Below are 16,743 nucleotides of genomic sequence, written 5' to 3' on the forward strand. Positions count from 1 at the left end.
AATCAACAGTTGTCCAGTCGATTCCCATTAATGCTTGAAAGACAGCTTCATCATGGATCAGCAACGACAGTTCAATATCAGGAGCGTAAGTATGCTTACGGATTGGAGGGATAAGATTTTTCGCTTCATGAATTGGTGCAGCTACTCGCTTGTTTTGATTGTCATATTGGGCTTGATAATGAGACAAGTCTACTTCTTCAGCCAATTGACGAGCTAGTGGACACACCTCCCAGTTTATTGCTCGCAGATCCGCTTCATTAAACTCTGACCCGTCTTCCTTCAAGCTGGGATAGCCCTGAGCCGCTTCAATAGGATCAAAATCCGGCACCCAAGCTTTTGCAACCGGTTCGAGCAGCAGATTTCTTCAGCTCTTCAACCCGGGCAGGAAGCACCGACAGTTTCTGCAGAGTGTCCTGGATCAAAGTGGGCGCCGGCTTGTTGTGGGATGCAGTACAGATGATCCGTTGTGCACCAGTGTACAGCTGTTCGATCAACGTATAGGCGGCTTTCAATTTCTTCCGCACATCTGACCCCAAATGACCAATGCGTGTCCCTGAAATATCACAAAGGGTTAACAAACCGGCAGCTCTGTAAGCGGCAGAACCAATTCAGAAATCAAACCGGCTTACCAAAGATAGCGGCGGTCATGGCATGAACGTGCCGCTTTATGCTGGTCAGTTCATCCACCACCGGTTTTAGTGCAGCCTCGGTGTCTTCTGCTCATTTGGTTAAAGAGGATTTTTCGGTAGCCCAATCCGCCCGCTCCTTCTTGAAATCCTTCTTAAGCTGTTCCATGACGCTTAAGGCGCTGGTCAACTCCTCTTCTGCTTTTGAGGTTTCAGTCTGTTGGGACTTCAGATTTTCTTGGAGATCGGCGATTTGGGTCTCTTTTGTCTTCAGCTCAGCCTGCATACAGACAGTTATATGATTCAGCAAGCAGTGCAAGAATTGAAGCACCAACCACATAACAAGTTATGCACTTGGCGCTTGGGGGCTAATGCCTATTTGATCTTCATATTTTACTTGATTATAAAGTCCCAAGCTCAATACACGTATTCAACTTGGCACTTGGTGGCTAATGGCTATTTGTTCAAATAAGTTCTGATGCGGCGATATTAATTACTTAAGTCCCGGTTTAACAAAACTAAGTTGAACCGGCCCTTGGGGGCTACATCAGCGAATTTCGAGGCTTTAAGATTTATATTACTAAATCCCGGTTTGAAAGAAGGTTACAAACCGATCCTTGCGGGCTAGGCAAGTCAGCAAGAATTGACGCATACAAGCAGGAAAGAGCATATGGAAGTTACCTCATATTTATCTTTCATCATGTTAACCAGACCGGCTTCATAGTCACGACTGGTATACAGCCGGTTCAGATAGCCGGAATGGATGTCTTGGGCGTTCAGAGCAGCGTAAGTCGCCAGATCAACATTCCACTTGCCCTTGCCAAAGGCAGCAAATTCTTCTTTGGCAGTATGTTTAGACAAAGCGACAGGATTGCTTGGCTCTGTATGGCCAATGCCAGTAATAACAACTTCATCATCCTTGGCGTCGCTGGTTTGCATTGGGGCCATCAGTTTATCAGTAGACTTGGATGGACTGGTGGATTTCTCAATCCGGATGGGGCTTCTGGGCTAGTCAACAGGACCGGAGGTATCAACATGTCTCTCTTCAGTAATAAAATCATCATCTTGTGGTGGTGGGTCGTTTGGCACATCCTCACGGATGGCCGCTTCAGGGTTGAGTACTCTGTCCGGTTCAGGAATAGCATCTTCTTCAGCCACTTTATCTAGGCGAGCCTTCTTGCTTGGCTTAGGCTTGGCCCTGAAAGGAGTAACAAAGGTCAGTACAGTATATGCTAGAAAGTAATACACCAGAAGCATTATGATAAGTATGGCTTACCCAAGCACCATTCTGAGCGGCGGCAGCTGCGTAGCTGATGACTCACCAGATGATGAATGGGAAGTGACCTGATAATCGGGGTCAGACAGATTAAGAGGTTGACGAAAACAGCCCATTTTAGGACAAGTACTGACAGGCAAATTAGAGACCTCTGAATGGCGTTTCCGAACCGGACTATTCGGTAAACCGGCGGAGGTAACTACCTGGCCACTATGCTGGGTCGTGCGGCGAGCTTCGTGATGTTGGGTCTTCATAAGAAATTTGGGATCCAAGTAAGCAAGAGGATGAGAAAATTTAACCTTCCGGTTTGCCTGACGGATTTTTAGTAAAGGCAAAGGATCTGAATCGGAGGAAAGAATAATTACCTCTACAACATCAGCATGACTGGCTTCGGCATCATCCTGACAAATATCATCATCAATAAGGTGCGTGAAAAATAAACCAAGTGAATCAAGTTCTATCTCATGGTCCGGGTTACCCACATCGTCATCAGTGGCCGGATCAGAGGATGCATTGGTTCTTTTCCTCTGGGTAGTCTTCTTCACAGCTTTAGTCTTTTGTCGGATTGATCTTTCCGGTTTGTCTGGTTTTTCTGGTTTCTCCTGTGGCAGCTTCTTGCTCCAAAACGGATCATTGCCCTGTTTAAACAGGCATTGATATTAAACAATGACCAGATATATCAATAATAGGTTCAGATAAAGGGACAATCAAACTCTTACAGCTGGCGGTTTGTTGGTGGCACAGAAGGGAAGTAGGCCGGTTCGAGCACAGACGTGTTCCGGTTCATTCAACATTTTATTCACAGCCTCTGTGATTTCTTCGTCAGTAAGCTGGATGTTAGCATGTCGCAGTGGGTCATCAACACTACCAGTATACTCGCACATCAAACCGGAGCGCTGACTTAGGGGCAGTATGCTCCACGATATCCAACAGCGAGCGAGATCAACTCCTGTTAAACCATTGGCCATGAAAGCTCTGAGCTTGGACAGTTGAGGAGCGTATTTGCTTCTCTCCTTGGCAGTCAACCTTTGTGGAAAGGGGTGTGTATTGCTAAGCCGCTCCGGACGAAAGCCAGGCAAAGGATTTTCACCAGCAAGGGAGGTTTCTTTGCAATAGAACCATGTTTGATTCCACTCTTTGGGGTGGCTGTGCAGCTTGGCGTGAGGGTATGTGACTTCTTTCCTTTTCTGAATCGCCACACCTCCCAATTCCGTATTGGAACCGTCAAAAAACTCAGTACGGCGGTTTAGATGGAAACAGTCTTTGAACAACTCCACTGTGGGTTCTTCTTGAAAGAACACCTCACAGAGCACTTGGAAGTGACACATGTTTGTAACAGAGTTGGGGCCAGTGTCTTGTGGATGGAGTTGAAAATCGGCTAAAACGTCCCGGTAAAATTTAGAACCGGGCGGCTTAAAGCCCCGGGCTAAGTGATCTACAAAAATGACGACCTCTCCTTCTTGAGGTGTGGGAGGACATTCTTTGCCAGGGGCTCTCCAATGGATGGTGTTTTTGCTGCCTAAAGCGCCGATCGGGACTAAATTGTTCAGTTGAGTCTCTGTGACACGGGAAGGAACCCAGTTGCACTCATATACTTGCTTGGCCATGTTGAAATCTACAAGATAGGTAATTCTGGTTCAAGAATGCATTGATTAAAGTGCACTGGTATGTACAATGTTAAACCGGAGACAGCTCTATCTAAACCGGAGTTTTATGAAGCAACAGCATCTGGCGGTTCAACAAGGGGACTAATGGTATATACCGGTTTGGCAATTTTTCTACAAAGTTAAACCGCCGGATCTAAGCATTGAAACAGTTGAGATTACGGATAGATAAGTGTATAAAAACAGATTTCACAAGATTTCTCTACAGCGACGGATCTGAAGCAAGTTCAGAAAAGAATGAAAATATTCAAGGTTCAAAAAAGAACAGTACCGAATCAATGGGCAGAGATACAGGCAGATCTATGGTCTTGAAGCATATAAGTAAAGGCAGATGCTAAGAACTACCGCTACACAGAGCAAAGGTTCACAGGTTCATATAAGATCTATCATATGAGTACAAAGCAGACGATGCACACTAAAGAACTTGGAAACCCTAGAATGGATCTACGGGGGAAAAGGTGAAGAACTCACCGGAGCCGAGGAAGAAACAGAAGGTCGCCGCGATGCCCTGGTACAATGAGGGTGATGCAGCGGCCAAGGTCGGAGCAGAGGTCGTCGACGGCGGCGGAGCTCCGAAGCTGGATGACGCGGGGAAGATGAAGCAGAAGGGCACGAAGGGGAAAAAGAAATGACCCTTCGGTCCTATTTATAAGGCAAGGGACCGCGGGTTTGGAAACGAAGTTGTCGCCTTAATTGTCGTAGACCTATTAAACAGGTGACGTCACGCCGGTTTACAACGACCAGAGAAGATGACGTCACGGCGGTTCAACAAACTACAAGAAGATATTGAAGATAAAGATTTTTGCTAAGGATTGACATGAACCTGATCAAATCAATCCGGGGCCTAATGTTGGGGATATCACTACTGGGCGTAAACCGGCCTATCTGGGTCGGGTTAACTTCTTCAGTAGTTTAGTATGTTAAAGCCCAAGAAGGCAGATGAGGGCTCAAGGCCCATAGTCGGTTCAAGGCCTGTAGCCATAAACCGGCATTGGTATTTAACTTGTACTGTAAGTTAGGAATAAGTAGAGACCAAACCGGACACATCTATGAGCCGGTATTGGGACTCTGTGAACCGACGGGCCTCACCCGTGTATATAAGGGGACGACCCGGCGGCGGTTCAAGGAAAAACAGACAACAACTCGAGACATAGGCGAAGCTTGTTTGCTCCCTAGTCATCGAAACCCCATCAATCCCATCACAACTAGACGTAGGCTTTTACCTTCATCGAAGGGGCCGAACTAGTATAAACTCTCTTGCGTCCCTGTGTCCGCTTTAACCCCTTCAAGCTAACCCGTCGCGATGGCTCCACGACTAAGTACTTTCTCTAGGACATCTGCCGTGACAAAATTGAAAGGCATTGCTGGCCTAAATTGATCAAAATGGATCACTAGATAAGGCAGTGATTCAGCACAATTGGCATTGTTTTGGTTTTGTCATTCTGGGTGCTATGGCATTGTTTTGGTTTTTTGTGATGTAAGGCACTGATTCAGCACAAATGGCAAACTTGACAGACATACCAAACTGACCAAATATGCATTCATCAGTACAATTGAATCAAAACTTGAAAAGTATAATGCCAAACTGACATGGCAATTGCATCCACAAGTACAGTTGCATCAAAACTTGACACTAGATAACCAAACTGACATGATAACCAAATAAGTCTTGCCCATCATCCAGATAGAAAACAAAGTAGCCATGTTTCTTACAGGAGATTGTTGCAGTCACTATGTATCAACATAACGAAAATGAGCAAATTGTTACCATAGATGATCATTTCAACAACACAGGTAAAATGATCATCTAGGTACCAAACACTCATCTACTACAAACTACCTAAAGATATCAAATATAGAAGATTTGGGAGCCTTATTTGGAAGATCAGATTGGTTGTCCAAGAAGCTTGACTTCCTTTTTGCAGCAGCCATGGATTGCTCCCTTGCTTTTTGTGCAGCAGCCTTCATCCTCTCTTGAGTAGCAGCAAGCCTTTTTGTCAGCTTCTCTTTTGGCAGCAGCAAGCTTCCTCTCCTCCTCTCTTTTTGCAACAGCTAAAATCTTCTCGTCTTCTCTTCTGGCAGCAACAAGCTTCTTCTCCTCTTCTCTTTTGGCAGCAACAAGCTTCTTCTCCTATTCTCTTTTTGCAGCAGCAATTCTCTTCTCTTCTTCTCTTTTAGCAGCAGTTGCTTCCCTCTGTAGTCTCTTCTCTTCCTCCTTCTCAGCAGTAGCTCTTTTCTCTGCTTCTAGCCTTGCCTTTTTCTTAGCAGCTATTGTTTTCATTGTATCTAGAATAATCTGTCTGGTCTCAGCTTGAACTCTCTTGTTTAGCTCTGCTTCTTCTTTCTTTTTGGCAACTGTTTGCAATGCAGCCAATCTTCTTCTTTCTGCAAGTTCAGCTTTCTTCTGTGCCACTTCATGTTTCCTTCTTGCTGCCTCTTCGGCTCTTCTGTGCCACTTCATGTTTCCTTCTTGCTGCCTCTTCAGCTCTCCTCAACTCCTCTTCTCTTCTAGATTGTAGAATGGCCTGCTTCCTCTCCTCTAGTTCTCTATCTCTCCGGTTCTTCATGGCCTCCAACTTCTATGCCAACTCACCTGGCCTAATGGTACTGAAACTTGCTTGGCTTCCTTGTCTAGCAGACTGGTTGAGCAACACTTGTGCAGCACTAAGGAAAGCAGAACTAGGTAGTGGCATCTATTCCACAACTCTTGGTGTTGGCATCTGCAAAAAATACACAAGTGACAACTGTGAGATCAATACAATTCATACAGAACTAGGCACTGCTTGTCCATGATGAAATTCAGAAATTATATTACCTGGGCAATCATGTTGTCCACCATGAGATTATCATATGTACCTGAAGCTTCATGGTTCTGCTCATCAGGAATAGTTTGTGTTACATAATTTCCAAAACATGAGAGAATACAAGTGCCTAAGAACACAATGTTACCTGTGTTAAAACTGGATCTGCTTCAGTTGATGTAGTTGTTTGTGCAACATCACCTTGTTCTGGAGGTGGCACATTTCCAGCACCTTGTTCAGGAGGGGGCACACTTGTAGCACTTGGTGGTGGCAGTCCAGCCTTCAAGTATTTGCAGCCCTTCTTGTTATGATCTGCCTCACCACAGTAAGAACGGTGCATGATGGCACCATGCCTTGTTATTTTCTTCCCTCCCCTTCTATGATCAACCTCTCCAGGTGCTTGCCTCCTTGTAATACATGGCCTACCCACATGCTTCTGATACAATGGTGGCTCAATTGGGGGCCCATGTAAGTCCTCCCACTCTCTCCTATCTTTGCAAGGATATATAATGTTTCCATATGCCTTTTTGAACATCTCCTTTGAGTAGCAAGGGTCAACCATGGTAAGAGGATCAATTATGTCATTCCTGCAGCAGGCAATGACATGAGAGCATGGAACCCCTCCTTTCTGTATCCTTCTGCAGGTGCATGTTTTCTTATGCATGTCCACTATGTAGTCATGCCCTCTATCACCTACTAGAAAAAGACCATCTCCTGATCCCTCCACATAGCAGGTGTTTGCAAATGAAGTTGCCTTCTCAACCTTCTTCCTGATCTTTGGGCATATATCACCGGGACATTTGTCTGAATCCATTTGCTTGCTGTAATGCCTTGTCATGAGATGCCTATAAATCCTATCAACCATGGTAAGCATTGGCAGCTCCCTAGCCTCCAAAATGTACCTGCATTGAACATGTTGATCACATTAGGTTGCAGCAAGCACTACTATATCACAGGTACATCACAAATGTTGATCAAAGAAGATGGTTTTACCTGCTGAATAATTCACAGATGTTGTTAAGCAAAATATCACATTTTGGCAAGTCACTCTGGAAAGCTTTGACCCAAGTTTCAGGCTCTACCTCATGCAGCCAGTTGTGGGAATCTTCATTAAGAATCTTCATTTCCTGCATGCTCTGCTCATATAGCTGCACTGTGTTGCTTCTAGCTATCTTCCACAATTGATTCTTAAAGATATCACCCTTGAAAGACTGCTGAAAGTTCTGCCACATGTGCCTAACACAAAATCTGTGTTCTGACTCAGGGAACAATTCTTCAACTGCATTGATGAGCCCCTTTTGTTTGTCTAACATGATTGTCCAAGGTTTAGTGTTTATGATGCCTAGATCTCTTTTAAGTGTGTCAAGGAACCATGCCCAGTTAGGAGTGTCCTCAACTTCAACCACAACTATTGCAATTGGAAAAATGCAGTTATTTGGATCTACCCCAACAGCTGCAAGCAGTTGACCTTTGTATCTAGTCTTAATGTGACAACCATCAAGAGAGATGACAGGTCTGCAACCTTCTATAAATCCTATTTTGCATGCATCTAGGCACATGTACAACTTACTGAACCTTCCATTATCAAGGGACACATAGAAAGATGAGCCAGGGTTGCTTCTCCTAACCTCATGTGCATAATTCCAAAGAATCTTATACTGCCCTTCTTCATCACCATAAATTATTTTCATAGCCATTCTCCTTGCCCTATGGAGCTTCATCCTACCAGGTTTCATGTGACATTCCTTCTGAACAACCCTAGAGAAATTCGTCAAGTTCATATCTTGATCAGCCCTAAAGCTCTCTAAGTACTTGAGTACTAAGAATTTAGATGTGAAAAAGCCCTAATCTTCTACTTCTTGTTGCATGTGTGCTCATGCACATATCTCTTCACCATGAATGCCTTGGTCCTCTTGCCATATGATGCCCACAAATACCATGTGCAATCATCATCACACTTTGCTTTAAGTCTTTTCCTATCTTTGACAGGCAGCTTGATATCAACTCTATTCTGGCAGGAGTACTCTTTAATTGTTGTCCTCAGTAGTTCTACACTCTCAAAGACTTGGCCTACATGGAATTTTGGCCTGTGTAGATCATATGGTCTAAAAGTGTTGAACTTCAAGTGCAACTCTTCACCACCTGAATCAGGTGCCCACAAATCATCACCTTCAGACAAGTCTTCATCTGAATTATACTTCTGTTTTCCTTTCTCTTGAGCTTTACTTTGGACTTGATTTCCTTTCTGCTTTCCTCTGTCATTTGATTTATTCTCCTATTTCTGTTCTGGTTCATCCTCATCTACATTATCTTCATACAAGTCATCATCATCATTGCCAATCTCATTGTCACTGTCCACACTTAATCCAGGATCATAGCCTTCGAGCTATGGACATAATGCCCTATTCTAGCCATCGAGTCGATGAGATATATTGGTTGTGGTCTGTGGTGGTGGTCAGTGCCTATGTTGACATGTTCAGGTTTAGTTAATGGTCATGTCTTTGTGGATGGTAGGCTCTGATTAACTGGATTTTGGTTATTATATGTTTTTATGCCGGAATTTGGAAATTGCTGTTGTTTACTTAGGATGATAGCTTAGATTATACTTGTAGTCGTTATTATATGTTGTTTATGCTAGAATTTGGAAATTGCTGCTGTTTACTTGGGATGGTAGCTTAGATTATACTTGTAGTAGTGGACTGTTGTATGAAATGCTAGCCTGAATTTACCTTCTTTGCATAAAGGCATGTAAACGACAACCTTACATATCTCATTCTTTTGTTGTTTGTGATCTGTGACAAGTGGGTCTGGTTTGCTGTAGGTACCTTGTCTTTCTTATAGGTGGGATGTATAACCTGATGGCCAAAGTTGATGCAAGGAACTAATAGTAACAATGTTGTAAATGTGTGCCTTCTCTATTGCATGCTTGAGTAATGTATTTGTCCTATCTAATCCTGAACTAGTATAACAACAATTCTAAAGTACTATGATGTTGGTTGCTCCACCAATTATATACGGTGTTGCATGTTCTTTTCATTTTGTTGGTGGCACATCATTAATCTTCCTTTGTTTGCTATCATTGCCTTACTTGAGATGTTTATGTGCTGGCTTTGTGTCGAGTCATTCTTAGATGGTGGTGACTCCTCTGTTATAGTCATGGTGCTTGTTTGTTATTCTGCAATTGAACTTTGGATTATTTGTTCAACTGATCTGTATCAGCTTTCTTGTTGTGTCCATATTATTTTGGCAACATATTAAGCTATGCATGTTCTCACCTGCAGCTGTTCCAACTGCTACTGACAACCAGATGCAAGTGGGTATCCGTGTGTTGCAAGTTGAATGTGAGATGACAATGGATAGCAAGCTCCTGGGCGAGTTTGACCTCATTGGCATCCCGCCAGCACCGAGGGCCATGCCACAGAGCGTGGTGGTCGCTGCCTCCCAAGACAAAGCCCACCTCCACAACCGTGCGCTGGGATAGGAGGAATGGCCAGTGCTTCCTCCACCATGTTCGCATCGCCCACATCCGAGTCGGGCAGCTTGGTGTACAGGTGAGATCATTTTTCCTCTCTGTCAATGTGATGCATCTAACTACATCATACCTTTTTTTCTGCTCCATTTTGTATGTGAGAGGTATTTTTGTTGTGCTTCGATCATGTTAAGATTGTGCTTAACTGGATTTAATCTTTACTAAACTATGAGATTTTCTTCTTAGTAGCTAGTGATGTTTCAATTGGCTAAAGATTGTTGCTTTGAGAGGTTGTATATATTTGCGATATGGCAATGATTTATAGGTCTCAAGTTTAGTTGAGAGCTAAATGCTAAAGCTTCAACTGAAGCTTGGTCCTTGTTAGATTGTTGTAGAAGTATTTTGGTTAATTCCAACCCATGGGTCCTTATTAGACTGTTGTACAATGTGAAGATCCATGAACCTCTTCTTACTTACTTTGTTATCATCTTTTTCCTGTCATGTTTTGTGCTCATTAGAGAAACACTTGACCCTGTTCTTTGAATGTTACAGGGAACGTTGCTAATGGGGAAAAGAACAACCTGTAAGTCATGGTTGTTGCAGGCCTAGGCAACTCGAAATGCTCAAGAGCCACGTCGGCGAATGACCGAATAGAAGAAGTGCTACATGAAGGCCATGGACATGCTTGAGAAAATAGATAGCACCATGATTGCTGAACTCGTAGAGCTTGGCCATCGGCAAATATCCGAGTGTATGAGGTGTTGCCAGTGAGATGCCTCTTGAACAGTGCATGGTGAGTCTTCCTTTCACTTGCCTTTTCTTGCTCTCTACTCCAACTTTGCTTGATGCATCCCTCGTCTGGCATCTGTATTTCCCTTTGCAATGTTGTATAACCTTTTTGCTCACTGTTTTGTAATAGGAGACTTATGATGATACTGATGAGAGGGATCTTGCAGAGTTTTTGGCGAGTCTTCCTTTCCCTTGCCTTTTCTCGCTTCATTTTCCATCATTGCTCGGTGCATCCCAGATCCAATGTATGTATTTTCAGTAGCACTGTTGTATAAATTTTTTTACTTCTATTTGCTGCCACCGTTGCTCAATGCTAGCTCACTGATATAAGCTGGGCCTTATCTATTTGTACTTGAACTAGCTAACTTTTTATAAATCTGCCCCTGCATAGGAGCAGTTGGTATTGTTTGGCATCTCTTTTTCCTGATTTCCCACCAGTAGTGATAACCATGACATGGTCTGGCAATGGTTCATGTTTAGTTTTGATAGGCTCCTTACTATATGCTAGGATTTTGACTTGTTAAATTGAACAAAATGCTCACCTATTGGTGTAGTGCTATTGTGTATTGATAGAACAAGCTCTATCCATCTCTTGGAATCAGCCATGTGTATTTTTGTGACGTGCTTTAGTGCAAGGAAAAGTCCTCTAGTGTTATCTGTCTAGTGTTTGCTATGAATCATGTGTATGTGTAGGGCAAAAATAAAATTGATAATTAAAATACTAGACCACTCCCCTCATTCTTAATATGTTTTCTGGTATATAGGTTCTTAATATGATGCCCTTGTTCTGTTTAAGATCAATGCTATGGTGCACATTAACCTTAGGTAATGTTTACTCTACTCAAGTACTCTCTCTGCATGCTGATGACGGTCACCCTGTATACACTAAATTTGATGAATTTGATGTTAATCTTGGCCTCTTAGTACATATGTCATGAATTTGATGTTAATCCTGTTATATCACCACCCACATTCTAAGCCCTCTTACATACCATATTGTTTGTTTGACATGTTAATTAGTTATGTTGTTTGGCCTATGATCAAGCTATTCTAATAGACAATCATATGATTTTGTACTAGTGTAACTTGTCTGAGGTAGGCTGATGATCACAAATGCATAGTTCAAATGACCAAACTGTGACTACTTGAAGAAAATAGTCTTTTTCTCCTAGCTGATGACCTTCACCTTTCATATTTAGTTTCAGTTACTGCATACGAGAAATCATACCCTACTCAGTTAATCTATTTCGATTGGAAAATAATCACTTTGATGTTTCCAATGATTCTGCAAACTAGTTTGAGGACATGATTTTAAATTTGTCCCCCCCAGTCTTAGGGTCCGCTTAGGTGGATCTGTGTTGATTGACATAATTTTGAATCTGACTCCGTAGATGAAATTTTGAACAGTTAGTTTGATCTTATTTTCTACTCCCTCCGATCCATAATACGTGTCACAGTTTCGAACTAAGGTTAGTTCAACCTTAGTTCAAAACTATGACACCTATTTTGGATCGGAGGGAGCATTTCCTTGGGTGATGGTAGTGATAATTTGCAAATATTCAAGCTCAACATACCAAATCACAGGTTTTCTCCCAGGAGTTGATTTGTATGCTGATTATCTCACTGAACCAAGCCATCTGATACCCTATATTTTTAATCTCCCGTTCATTGTTCTCTCCTGACTCTTTTTGTGTAGTTTGTTTGTTGTGGAGAACGTAGTTGCGATGAGGATAACAAGCTCCCTCTTCTGAAAGCATTGACGACATTGCTGGCAGAATCAAACAACTTAAACATTGCCACAACTGAGCAACTGTATATTTCTTCAATATTTTTTAGCTGTTATTCTTGTCGTCCAATGTTGATGATTTGTTAGATCGTGAGGAGTTACTGACGCATAATCCAACACTTGATCCGAGGGGTAGCATGAGCCGCCCGTGTGATGTCATCTTTACATCTGAATCCATTAGAGATCAGTTTTTCAATTGTTTTGTTTCTTCTTGATTTTGTCAGTATCATGGGATGGAACCTTGAAACAATCTTAGGACACCTTCTGACCTAGTGAATGAGAAGTCATTTATATTCTGATGCTATACCTTGCTTTCTTTTGACATTTTTTAGTTTTCTAGTTGCTGGTTAATCTTTTTTTACATTAGAGATCTGTAATGCAATTGAAGCCCATGATGATTAGCTTTATGTTGGAATTACCGTCAGATAACCAATGGCGATATTTTTGCGGCTTTCTGAGGCTTAAAACCAATATCTTCAGCTCCTCTACAATTTTTCTATTGTTTGTTTCGTTCATCTTAGATTATCCCAGTGAAGATTCTAAGACCATAGAAAGTGTTGTATGACACTGATAGTAACAACTGCTTCTCTCCACTGCAAGTGTCCTCCTTCAGCCATAACCTTTGTGGTTTGGTCTGGGCTGGAATCTCCATTTGCACCTGGTTTGGATCAGCTGTGTGTGTGATTTTAACCTGGTCTCTGAGTGGTTATTTTATCTTGTTCTTTTATCTCGTTGATAGGAACCTGACATAGTATTTTGGTCGGTTTACAAAGCTGGTTATTGGGATTACATTTTTGTTAATGAGTAGCTAACCCAGTTGTAGTCAATATGATTTGATCAATTGTGGGATATGTTATGGCGACAATTGATAAATTTAAGGCTTGTTTCTCAAAACATTCACAGATGCCGCCTAAGAGCTTTCGCCTAGCCAAGCTTGAGAGCTACTACTACTAATTCCTTCCTTGGATGTCCGAGCCTTGTTAATATCCCCATACTTTATTGTCTTCACTTCCATGTTTTTAGACGTCGCAAATGACGGTGAATCCCCATGAGCTTTTGCCTTATTGTTATGTGTGTGTTTTGTTTTGGCAAATGTCCTATCTAATCCTGAACTATTATGATAAATGTTATGAAGAACTCCCTCTGTCCTGAATTAATTGTCTTAGGTTAGTTTTGATACGAATGTATCTAGACATGTTTTTGTGTTAGATACATCCATATCTAGACAAATCTAAGACAGCTAATTTGGGATGGAGGTAATACTATCATGTAGGTTGCTGCTCCAGTTAAATACGGTGTTGCATGTTCTTTTCATTTTGTTGGTGTCATATCACTGATCTTCCTCTATTTGCTATCATATCACGCTCATATATGGTGGTGCACGATCTTTTCATTTACTTGCGATATTTCTGTTGAGTCATTGGATGATGTGATGACTCCTCTGCTATAATCATGATTGTTTGTTATTCTGCAATTGAACTTCGCATATTTTTTCAATTGATCTGTATTGACTTGCTTGCTATGTCCATATTGTTTTGGCACCATACTAAGCTATGTATATTCTAAGCTGCAGGTGTTCCCAACTGCTTCTGACAAGCCAGGGTTGTTAGGGTCACTTGCAACTGGTTGTCAAGCTGAAGAGGCTCAACATCGATACCATCTAGCAGTTTGTACACGTTATGATGATCTGGGCTGACTACCTTGGCTATGACTATTTAGGTGAGGCCCCGTTCTCTCCTTCTTTATTTGTCTAATCTGGGACCTAGCCTTCGAGCTATGGCCATAGTGCTCTGTTCCAGCCATCGAGTCGATGAGATATAGTGGCTGTGGTCTGTGGTGGTGGTCAGTGCCTATGTTGACATGTTCATGGCTTTTGTTTGTTGAGATGGCTAGGCTCTGATTGATTGGATGTTAGTTATTATCTCTTGTTTATGCCAGAATTTGGAAATTGATGCTGTTTACTTAGGATGGCAGCTTAGATTATACTCGTAGTCGTACACTGTTGTATGAAATGCTAGCTTGCATTTAACTTCTTTGCATATAGGCATGTAAACCACAACATTACATATCGGATTCTTTTGTTGTTTGTGTTCTGCTACGAGTGGGTCTGGTTTGCTGTAGGTATCTTATCTTTCTTATAGGTGGGATGTAGTATAACCTGATGGCCAAAGTTGATGCAAGGAACTAATAGTAGCAGCCCTACTTTTCGCTGGTAGCAAAGTTGTAAATGTGTGCCTTTTTTGTTGCATGCCTGAGTAATGTATTTGTCCCATCTAATCCTGAACTAGTATAACATGGTTCTGAACTACTATGATGTTGGTTGCTCCACCAGTTATATATGGTGTTGCATGTTCTTTTCATTATGTTGGTGGCACATCACCGATCTTCCTCAGTTTGCTATTGTTGTCTTCAGATGTTTATGTGATGGCTTTGGGTCGAGTCGTTGTTAGATGGTGGTGACTCCTCTGTTATAGTCATGATGATCATTTGTTATCCTGTAATTGAGCTTTGGATTATTTGTTCAACTGATCTGCATTAGCTTTCTTGCAATATCCATATTATTTTGGCAGCATATTAAGCTATGTATGTTCTCACCCACATGTGTTCCGAAGTGCTGCTGACAACCAGATGCAAGTGGGTATCCGTATGTTGCAAGGTGGACGTGAGATGGCAATGGACAGCAAGCTCCTGGGCGAGTTCGACCTCATCGGCATCATGCCGGCATCAAGGGCCACGCCACAGATGGAGGTGGCCGTCGCCACCTAAGGCAAAGCCTGAAGGAAATATGGCCTAGAGGCAATAATAAAGTTATTATTTATTTCCTTATATCATGATAAATGTTTATTATTCATGCTAGAATTGTATTAACCGGAAACATAATACATGTATGAATACATAGACAAACATATTGTCACTAGTATGCCTCTACTTGACTAGCTCGTTGATCAAAGATGGTTATGTTTCCTAACCATAGACATGAGTTATCATTTGATTAATGGGGTCACATCATTACGAGAATGATGTGATTGACATGACCCATTCCGTTAGCTTAGCACCCGATCGTTTAGTATGTTGCTATTGCTTTCTTCATGACTTATACATGTTCCTATGACTATGAGATTATGCAACTCCCGTTTACCGGAGGAACACTTTGTGTGCTACCAAACGTCACAACGTAACTGGGTGATTATAAAGGTGCTCTACAGGTGTCTCCAAAGGTAATTGTTGGGTTGGCATATTTCGAGATTAGGATTTGTCACTCCGATTGTCGGAGAGGTATCTCTGGGCCCTCTCGGTAATGCACATCACTTAAGTCTTGCAAGCATTGCAACTAATGAGTTAGTTGCAGGATGATGTATTACAGAACGAGTAAAGAGACTTGCCGGTAACGAGATTGAACTAGGTATTGAGATACCGACGATCGAATCTCGGGCAAGTAACATACCGATGACAAAGGGAACAACGTATGTTGTTATGCGGTTTGACCGATAAAAGATCTTCGTAGAATATGTGGAAGCCAATATGAGCATCCAGGTTCCGCTATTGGTTATTGACCGGAGACGTGTCTCGGTCATGTCTACATAGTTCTCGAACCCGTAGGGTCCGCACGCTTAACGTTTCGATGACAGTTATATTATGAGTTTATATGTTTTGATGTACCGAAGGTTGTTCGGAGTTCCGGATGTGATCACGGACATGACGAGGAGTCTCGAAATGGTCGAGACATGAAGATTGATATATTGGAAGCCTATGTTTGGATATCGGAAGTGTTCCGGGTGAAATCGGGATTTTACCGGAGTACCGGGAAGTTACCGGAACCCCCCGGGGACTTAATAGGCCTTAGTGGGCCTAGGTGGAAGAGAGGACAAGGGGCTAGGGTTGCCCCCCCCCCAATCTGAATAGGACAAGGAGAGGGGGGCGGCGCCCCCCTTCCTTCTCCTCCTCCACTCTTTCCCCCTCCCAAGTCCTAATCCAACTAGGAAAGGGGAGGGAGTCCTACTCCCGGTAGGAGTAGGACTCCTCCTGGCGCGCCTCCTCTTTGGCCGGCCACACCTCCCCCCCTTGCTCCTTTATATACGGGGGCAGGGGGCACCCCATAGACACGACAATTGATCGTTTGATCTTTTAGCCATGTGTGGTACCCCCCCCTCCACCATAGTCCACCTCGATATTACTGTAGTGGTGCTTAGGCGAAGCCTTGCGTCGGTAGAACATCAACATCATCACCACGCTGTTGTGCTGACGAAACTCTCCCTCAACACTCGGCTGGATCGGAGTTTGAGGGACGTCATCGGGCTGAACATGTGCTGAACTCGAAGGTGCCGTACGTTC

The 16,743-nt window shown here is 42.8% G+C and overlaps 8 non-coding genes and 1 pseudogene across 8 annotated transcripts; all 9 read left to right on the forward strand.

The window, feature by feature from the left end:
* Positions 1 to 11,716: 11,716 nt before the first annotated feature.
* On the forward strand, positions 11,717 to 11,809 carry LOC119290303. Its single transcript, XR_005141870.1, has one exon. It is a non-coding gene; the product is annotated as a small nucleolar RNA snR60/Z15/Z230/Z193/J17 (small nucleolar RNA).
* A 117-nt stretch (positions 11,810 to 11,926) lies between these two features.
* LOC119290394 lies at positions 11,927 to 12,011 on the forward strand. The gene has a single exon (XR_005141905.1). It is a non-coding gene; the product is annotated as a small nucleolar RNA U31b (small nucleolar RNA).
* A 148-nt stretch (positions 12,012 to 12,159) lies between these two features.
* LOC119290378 lies at positions 12,160 to 12,263 on the forward strand. Its single transcript, XR_005141890.1, has one exon. It is a non-coding gene; the product is annotated as a small nucleolar RNA Z107/R87 (small nucleolar RNA).
* A 76-nt stretch (positions 12,264 to 12,339) lies between these two features.
* On the forward strand, positions 12,340 to 12,435 carry LOC119290240. Its single transcript, XR_005141826.1, has one exon. It is a non-coding gene; the product is annotated as a small nucleolar RNA R30/Z108 (small nucleolar RNA).
* A 60-nt stretch (positions 12,436 to 12,495) lies between these two features.
* On the forward strand, positions 12,496 to 12,589 carry LOC119290396. The gene has a single exon (XR_005141906.1). It is a non-coding gene; the product is annotated as a small nucleolar RNA snoR31 (small nucleolar RNA).
* A 44-nt stretch (positions 12,590 to 12,633) lies between these two features.
* Positions 12,634 to 12,717, forward strand: LOC119290370 (annotated as a pseudogene).
* Positions 12,718 to 12,796: 79 nt separating this feature from the next.
* On the forward strand, positions 12,797 to 12,877 carry LOC119290383. Its single transcript, XR_005141894.1, has one exon. It is a non-coding gene; the product is annotated as a small nucleolar RNA snoR77Y (small nucleolar RNA).
* Positions 12,878 to 12,935: 58 nt separating this feature from the next.
* On the forward strand, positions 12,936 to 13,118 carry LOC119290364. The gene has a single exon (XR_005141878.1). It is a non-coding gene; the product is annotated as a small nucleolar RNA Z112 (small nucleolar RNA).
* A 149-nt stretch (positions 13,119 to 13,267) lies between these two features.
* Positions 13,268 to 13,389, forward strand: LOC119290109. Its single transcript, XR_005141712.1, has one exon. It is a non-coding gene; the product is annotated as a small nucleolar RNA SNORD14 (small nucleolar RNA).
* Positions 13,390 to 16,743: the final 3,354 nt, after the last annotated feature.

Source organism: Triticum dicoccoides, chromosome 4A (genome assembly GCF_002162155.2).
Source record: "Triticum dicoccoides isolate Atlit2015 ecotype Zavitan chromosome 4A, WEW_v2.0, whole genome shotgun sequence".
NCBI lineage: Eukaryota > Viridiplantae > Streptophyta > Magnoliopsida > Poales > Poaceae > Triticum > Triticum dicoccoides.